The 9,180-nt window shown below is 33.2% G+C and overlaps 1 long non-coding RNA gene across 5 annotated transcripts; it reads right to left on the minus strand.

Annotated features, from left to right (window-relative positions):
* Positions 1-1,385: 1,385 nt before the first annotated feature.
* On the minus strand, positions 1,386-5,237 carry LOC139904382 (uncharacterized). Of its 5 annotated transcripts, none has more exons than XR_011778773.1 (5): positions 4,966-5,237; positions 4,647-4,741; positions 3,856-3,979; positions 2,111-2,694; positions 1,386-1,774 (listed from the first exon to the last, which is right to left on the minus strand). It is a non-coding gene; the product is annotated as an uncharacterized lncRNA (long non-coding RNA). The 5 variants fall into 5 exon arrangements; XR_011778772.1 differs by having other exon boundaries at positions 2,111-2,230; positions 2,308-3,979; XR_011778775.1 differs by having other exon boundaries at positions 2,108-2,230; positions 2,308-3,979.
* Positions 5,238-9,180: the final 3,943 nt, after the last annotated feature.

The raw sequence follows: 9,180 nt of genomic DNA on the forward strand, positions 1-9,180 counted from the left end.
GCTCCGACTGAACGATCGTGGCGATAGTGTACCAATTAACCATGTATAACCTTCATCGTCCGATTGCAAGTTTGTTGCATGCTGCATTAAAAAACTATGAAAAAAATTGTAGTTAGCAAGTAATTTCAAGGAAAGTACATGAATTTGATCGTTTTTTTTTTAAATAGAATATACAATGCAATATTCATCAATGAAACTCAATATTTGGACATGATCATATATTAACCCTAGAAATTCCTAAAATAAAATAAAGAAAAACCATCAAAATCGTTCAAAAAAAAGACGAACAGAAATCATCATGGGGCGATGGGTTAAAAAGACGAACGTGTAAATCATCATTACCTTTTTTTTCTTTTTCTTGTACCTCTCATTATCACTACTACCAAAACAGCATACGAAGGAAAAAAATACAGCGCTATGAACATGGGGCAATGGGTTAAAACGGCACCGCAAATAACGTCAAACAAACAACCATGGGCAATCCGGTCAGAGTAAGTAAAATTAGCAGTCATGATAAAAAACGTAATACTAACTACAAATCCGGGAGAAGATGATCGATAAAAACTGTAATATAAATGAAAGGGCCAGGAAAAAAATTCTTCAACCCAAAAATAATACTACCCTAAAATAAACAGAATATAAGAAAACAGACAAAGCTAAAACCTAAAATAACGAAATAGTTATTTGGAGCTTCTTCAACTCGCAAAAAGAATTGAAAATATCTTAAAACAAAAACTGAAGTCACAATTAAACACAATACCTTGAATCTGTATGATGAACCATCGACTGGCCTTCTAATTATGATCACGGAAATTCAAGAATTGATAAATTAGTATCATCGTTGTTGATTTTATCCTGCAATCAACTTATTAAAATTGATTTAATAAAAATGAACACCAATATTCTGCTTCTATATAAGTCGAAATTGTAATGCGTACGGCAAAAAAAAAAAAATTTGTCTACATAATCATCAAGTATAGTAATCAAATTGAAATCTGGCTTGAAGCCAAATTGCTGGAATCATAAAAAAAAAACTTACGAACGGTTGATTCAAGCGAAACCTGAGAAAAAAAAATTACAACCTCAAAAACCCTAAGAGGCAGCAGCGGCAATTTTGGTGGTTGCAGCAGTGGCTCCGGCGATGGTAGCGGCGACTGCGAAGGCGGTGGTAGCAGCGGCGGGTGGTCCTCTGAATTTTGCCGTACGCATTTTTTATTTGTGGATGACAGTTTCACTGAAGCGGCTTTGCTTACTAAGCCCTAAATAAACAGGCACACGTAATTAGTCACTTAATTAGTGGTGGATTAAGCAATTGACACGTCAGCTAATTTGATTAAGGAGTACTTAAGGATTGACACCTAGGATTTATGTTCACGATTTATAAGATGTTATAGAACTTTTGGAGTTCATATTAAACAAACATATTGAAATTTGATATGGCCCACTCTAAAGGTTTAAAGACAGCTATGAATTGTGGCTGCATTAATTTTGTGTCAATTTAGGCGACTGCAAGCGAAACCCAGTTAACACAAAAGACCAGATTGCAAGAAGTTGCCAATCAAATGGATTCCATACAAAAACCATAATCATATTTAGAATATCAATCACGTGAATTCGTTTTCATGGTTCGCGTCTTTAAGAAATAATGAGCAACCGTGAACAATGAACGTACCTGACGAAGGAAAAATCATGCAAGATGAAACTGAAAGATATATATATATGTAATGAAAATCTCACCTTAACTGGCTAGCCCTTGTTTTATAAGTTTCTTTACCTGCAAATTTATAATCATCAAAGTAAATATCACTTGTAGCAAATTCATAGTAGATTTCGATTGTGCATTAATGCATAACAAAAAGGGCTAAAAAGTGGAACAATTGGGACTGTTTTAACACAAGACTTTTGGTTAATTGTACATTAACCGACAGATGTAATGAAATGCGACATTATTTTAAATAATTTTAAGCAACTTATATATTTTATTTTTAACTAACATAAAAATGGTTGAGTTTGCTTCTTTTGGGCTTAATATTTAACATTGTGCCACGTATTTGCGAAGATAAATAAGGAGTCTGAAAGTATGATAATAATTAATATGAACATTTACCACCTTATTCCTTGATGGCTGATCCATGAATGAAGCCTCAGACTTCCCTAATGTATTATCAGTGTCATCACTCTCACCAAGTGGACTTGAACTTTACTCGTTCTTGGTACGTTAATAGTGAGCCTGTACATCCATAGCAAAGCCAACTGTTTTAGTTTCAACTACTCAAGTAAACAAAATAGACAACTACTTAAGTGTACCTCAAATGTGTAAGATAAGAGGTTTGTCCATTCGATCCATCCATGATTACAACTTATACTGCTTTTCAAACGTACCATATAACATAAAAAGCTAGCCATACTCGCACCCATTCTGAGGTAAAATTTTATATTACATACTAAAAACTGTAGAACAAATTGAGCAAATTAGATGAGTTCTATAATATAATTCAGACTGAAAACCAAGATTATAAGAATTATATGAAGAGTTATATTTTTAACTTAGATTCATGATTCATCAATTTTATTTAGTGATATAAAATAATAACTCTTAGTTTATATCTAACATTTTCCCTTTTTTGAGCTCCTCAGTAGCAGTGGAAAAGTGAAGGAGCTGGTTCATGATAACTTTGTATTACTTTATACCACCTACAGAAAAGTATAAACAGTTTATTATCAAATTACCAAATTTCAATCTTTAGTTACTCTGACCATGACACCTATCTTATTTTGTGCTCTATTTGTTGTTGGGAACAAAATATCAAATTTATAATAGCCAATAAAACGACTGACATAACATCCAAAAAGAGACCATACAAAAAAAAAATGGTAGTCTTAGCTTTACATTATTATGATCCGAATGCATTGTCAGTATTCAAAGGATCATATGTTAGAATTTGGGAAAATACAACTTTAAACAAAAGAGGATAATAAATATTCAAAACTTAAATGATTGTTGCCCTTGATCAAAGCAATCAGAACCGTAATTCATGTCAATTTTGAAACTGTATATAGACTTTGAGGTGTGATAAGTTCCTAACTCTAACCAATGGACATCATAGATAGATTTGAACTATAACGGACAAATCTATAATTCGATACGTCAATATATATATCTACTAAACTACATCTGTATCTATAATTTCTATGTATACCTATATCTATTCCATATAAGTAACAAAAAAAACCCAATTTTTTTTTATTTTAAAAAAGCCAAGATATGTTATTAATAAGCAAAAGGAATATGTACAATGTATCATACAGGCAACTACCAGCCAATGAAGATTACACGAAAACTAACAGAACACGACATGGAAAGCGTAAAACCAACACATAAAACACATGAACACGAGATGGAAAATGGGTCAGGTGACAAACACAATCCATACGAACATTGGAACTCAAGAAGAATGATGGGCCAGGTGGCAAACACAACCCATACAAGTATACAACTGAAGAGGCAAGAGGCACTCAAGATCAGATGATCAGATAGCATCTGATAGTGGAACAACTACCATTAAAGCAAGCATTAAGTCGGGTTCGACAACCACTTTAGAGCTACCAGGCCATTCCAATCATAGGTTACAACTCGGATTTCATTTAGAGCTACCGGGCCATTCCAAATTAATTAAAACATCATCATCACTTACAAATGGCTATCTATAATTTTACTCTAAACAAATGCAGGTTATATGTAATAGATGGCTAAACTCGAATTGATACAAAGCACCATATTGCATTCGATAATGCAAAGTAAGCATATTAAGTTGATCGGACAAATTAAATTATAACATTCACTCAGGAAACTACCTTGTAAGACATGATGATGACGCATATGGTGCTCCGACTGAACGATCGTGGCGATAGTGTACCAATTAACCATGTATAACCTTCATCGTCAGATTGCAAGTTTGTTGCATGCTGCATTAAAAAACTATGAAAAAAATTGTAGTTAGCAAGTAATTTCAAGGAAAGTACATGAATTTGATCGTTTTTTTTTTTAAATAGAATATACAATGCAATATTCATCAATGAAACTCAATATTTGGACATGATCATATATTAACCCTAGAAATTCCTAAAATAAAATAAAGAAAAACCATCAAAATCGTTCAAAAAAAAGACGAACAGAAATCATCATGGGGCGATGGGTTAAAAAGACGAACGTGTAAATCATCATTACCTTTTTTTTCTTTTTCTTGTACCTCTCATTATCACTACTACCAAAACAACATACGAAGGAAAAAAATACAGCGCTATGAACATGGGGCAATGGGTTAAAACGGCACAGCAAATAACGTCAAACAAACAACCATGGGCAATCCGGTCAGAGTAAGTAAAAATTAGCAGTCATGATAAAAACGTAATACTAACTACAAATCCGGGAGAAGATGATCGATAAAAACTGTAATATAAATGAAAGGGCCAGGAAAAAAATTCTTCAACCCAAAAATAATACTACCCTAAAATAAACAGAATATAAGAAAACAGACAAAGCTAAAACCTAAAATAACGAAATAGTTATTTGGAGCTTCTTCAACTCGCAAAAAGAATTGAAAATATCTTAAAACAAAAACTGAAGTCACAATTAAACACAATACCTTGAATCTGTATGATGAACCATCGACTGGCCTTCTAATTATGATCACGGAAATTCAGGAATTGATAAATTAGTATCATCGTTGTTGATTTTATCCTGCAATCAACTTATTAAAATTGATTTAATAAAAATGAACACCAATATTCTGCTTCTATATAAGTCGAAATTGTAATGCGTACGGCAAAAAAAAATTTGTCTGCATAATCATCAAGTATAGTAATCAAATTGAAATCTGGCTTGAAGCCAAATTGCTGGAATCATAAAAAAAAAAAACTTACGAACGGTTGATTCAAGCGAAACCTGAGAAAAAAAATTACAACCTCAAAAACCCTAAGAGGCAGCAGCGGCAATTTTGGTGGTTGCAGCAGTGGCTCCGGCGATGGTAGCGGCGACTGCGAAGGCGGTGGTAGCAGCGGCGGGTGGTCCTCTGAATTTTGCCGTACGCATTTTTTATTTGTGGATGACAGTTTCACTGAAGCGGCTTTGCTTACTAAGCCCTAAATAAACAGGCACACGTAATTAGTCACTTAATTAGTGGTGGATTAAGCAATTGACACGTCAGCTAATTTGATTAAGGAGTACTTAAGGATTGACACCTAGAATTTATGTTCACGATTTATAAGAGGTTATAGATAGATTATAGATAGATAGATTATAGATATAGATATAGATATAGATATAGATAGATATAGATTATAGATATAGATTATAGATTATAGATATAGATTATAGATAGATAGATTATAGATATAGATTATAGATAGATAGATAGATTATAAATTATAGATAGATAGATAGATAGATAGATAGATATAGATAGATTATAGATAGATAGATAGATAGATTATAGATAGATAGATAGATTATAGATTATAGATTTTCAGTGGTCTGATGTCCAACATCTTGATTTCTAGTACTACATCTCAAAATGTTTGGGTGCGACTTAAGGGTATTTTTCAAGATAACAATAACACTCGTTTATTTCACCTTCAACAACGCTTTGTCAATACCAAGTTTGATGATTTCCCAATATTTCAGCATACTGTTGGGAACTTAAGGTTATTGCGGATCAATCAGGCAACGTTGGTCCAAAATTTGAAGAAGATCGCTTGGTATTACAGCTTATCACAGTATTTAATGAAAAATATGACAACGTCGGGGCATACCTTGCTCACACTATACCTTTTCCATCATTCTATGAAGCAAGATCATCCATCATTCTTGAAGAAGCCTGCAAGCAGAAACAATCCTCAAACTCCACAAATCCCTCAACTTCTAATGTTGTTCTCGTTGCTTCGTCAACACCATCGCCGAAACCACCAAACCCTCACAACTCCAGCAATCGCCAATTTGGTCAGAAAAACCGTGGTCATGGAAATCATCGAGGAAATTATCTAGGCCGAGGTGGATACAACCGAGGGCCGTGGCCTTCAACATTCTGGTTCACCTCACCCAAATTTTGGACAACAATCTCAAACTTGGACTTATGGATCTTGGGCTTGGCAAAGCCCACAATGGAATGCCCCACCTACACCTTACCTAACTGCTTTATGGGTCAGGCCCACGTATATTTCTCCAGCCCAACAAGGTATCCTTGGTCCAGGCCCACGTCCTACTTCTTCATTTGCGCCTTTAGTTTCTTCCACATCTACTGATATTGAGTCCTTCATGTACACAATGAGCTTGAACCCTTCTGATGATAACTCGTACATGGACACTGGAGCTACTTCCCACATGACGGGTTCCACAGGTAAACTTATGTCTTATTCTCAATCAAAGTTTCCTCATAGTATTATTGTTGGCAATGGAAATTACATTCTAGTCTATGGTACAGGTTCTACTTCCATTCCCTCTATTACTCGTCCACTTTATTTATCTCACGTTCTTCTTGAACCAAATATCATTAACAATCTCATATTTGTTCGTCGTCTTTCTTCTAATAATAAAATATCTCTTGAATATGATCCTTTTGGTTTTACTGTGAAGGATTTTTCAAAGGGGACCCTAATCATGCGATACAATAGTTCTGGTGACTTATACCTCATCCACGCCTCCAAGATACAACACCTTATCTCACACTCTTCTTTTACTGCTTCCTCTCAAAATTTATGGCACAAACTGAAATGTCCCGTTCTTATTGATTAAAAACGTTCCATATTAATTGATTTCGTTGCGAGGTTTTGACCTCTATATGAGACGTTTTTCAAAGACTGCATTCATTTTTAAAACAAACCATAACCTTTATTTCATAAATAAAGGTTTAAAAAGCTTTACGTAGATTATCAAATAATGATAATCGAAAATATCCTGTTTACACACGACCATTTCATAATGGTTTACAATACAAATATGTTACATCGAAATCAGTTTCTTGAATGCAGTTTTTACAAAATATCATACAAACATGGACTCCAAATCTTGTCCTTATTTTAGTATGCAACAGCGGAAGCTCTTAGTATTCACCTGAGAATAAACATGCTTTAAACGTCAACAAAAATGTTGGTGAGTTATAGGTTTAACCTATATATATCAAATCGTAACAATAGACCACAAGATTTCATATTTCAATACACATCCCATACATAGAGATAAAAATCATTCATATGGTGAACACCTGGTAACCGACATTAACAAGATGCATATATATAAGAATATCCCCATCATTCCGGGACACCCTTCGGATATGATATAAATTTCGAAGTACTAAAGCATCCGGTACTTTGGATGGGGTTTGTTAGGCCCAATAGATCTATCTTTAGGATTCGCGTCAATTAGGGTGTCTGTTCCCTAATTCTTAGATTACCAGACTTAATAAAAAGGGGCATATTCGATTTCGATAATTCAACCATAGAATGTAGTTTCACGTACTTGTGTCTATTTTGTAAATCATTTATAAAACCTGCATGTATTCTCATCCCAAAAATATTAGATTTTAAAAGTGGGACTATGACTCACTTTCACAGATTTTTACTTCGTCGGGAAGTAAGACTTGGCCACTTGTTGATTCACGAACCTATAACAATATATACATATATATCAAAGTATGTTCAAAATATATTTACAACACTTTTAATATATTTTGATGTTTTAAGTTTATTAAGTCAGCTGTCCTCGTTAGTAACCTACAACTAGTTGTCCACAGTTAGATGTACAGAAATAAATCGATAAATACTATCTTGAATCAATCCACGACCCAGTGTATACGTATCTCAGTATTGATCACAACTCAAACTATATATATTTTGGAATCAACCTCAACCCTGTATAGCTAACTCCAACATTCACATATAGAGTGTCTATGGTTGTTCCGAAATATATATAGATGTGTCGACATGATAGGTCGAAACATTGTATACGTGTCTATGGTATCTCAAGATTACATAATATACAATACAAGTTGATTAAGTTATGGTTGGAATAGATTTGTTACCAATTTTCACGTAGCTAAAATGAGAAAAATTATCCAATCTTGTTTTACCCATAACTTCTTCATTTTAAATCCGTTTTGAGTGAATCAAATTGCTATGGTTTCATATTGAACTCTATTTTATGAATCTAAATAGAAAAAGTATAGGTTTATAGTCAGAAAAATAAGTTACAAGTCATTTTTGTAAAGGTAGTCATTTCAGTCGAAAGAACGACGTCTAGATGACCATTTTAGAAAACATACTTCCACTTTGAGTTTAACCATAATTTTTGGATATAGTTTCATGTTCATAATAAAAATCATTTTCTCAGAATAACAACTTTTAAATCAAAGTTTATCATAGTTTTTAATTAACTAACCCAAAACAGCCCGCGGTGTTATTACGACGGCGTAAATCCGGTTTTTCGTGTTTCCAGGTTTTAAATCATTAAGTTAGCATATCATATAGATATAGAACATGTGTTTAGTTGATTTTAAAAGTCAAGTTAGAAGGATTAACTTTTATTTGCGAACAAGTTTAGAATTAACTAAACTATGTTCTAGTGATTACAAGTTTAAACCTTCGAATAAGATAGCTTTATATGTATGAATCGAATGATGTTATGAACATCATTACTACCTCAAGTTCCTTGGATAAACCTACTGGAAATGAGAAAAATAGATCTAGCTTCAAAGGATCCTTGGATGGCTTGAAAGTTCTTGAAGCAGAATCATGACACGAAAACAATTTCAAGTAAGATTTCCACTCGAAATAAGATTGTTATAGTTATAGAAATTGAATTAAAGTTTGAATATGATTATTACCTTGTATTAGAAATATAACCTACTGTAAGTAACAAAGGTTTCTTGATTTTGGATGATTACTTGGAATGGATTTAGAAAACTTGGAAGTAAACTTGCAATCTTGGAAGTATTCTTGATTTTATGAAACTAGAACTTTTGGAATTTATGAAGAACACTTAGAACTTGAAGATAGAACTTGAGAGAGATTAATTAGATGAAGAAAATTGAAGAGTGAAAGTGTTTGTAGGTGTTTTTGGTCGTTGGTGTATGGATTAGATATAAAGGATATGTAATTTTGTTTTCATGTAAATAAGTCATGAATGAT

The sequence above is a fragment of the Rutidosis leptorrhynchoides genome, chromosome 4, assembly GCF_046630445.1.
Source record: "Rutidosis leptorrhynchoides isolate AG116_Rl617_1_P2 chromosome 4, CSIRO_AGI_Rlap_v1, whole genome shotgun sequence".
In the NCBI taxonomy this organism is placed as follows: Eukaryota; Viridiplantae; Streptophyta; class Magnoliopsida; order Asterales; family Asteraceae; genus Rutidosis; species Rutidosis leptorrhynchoides.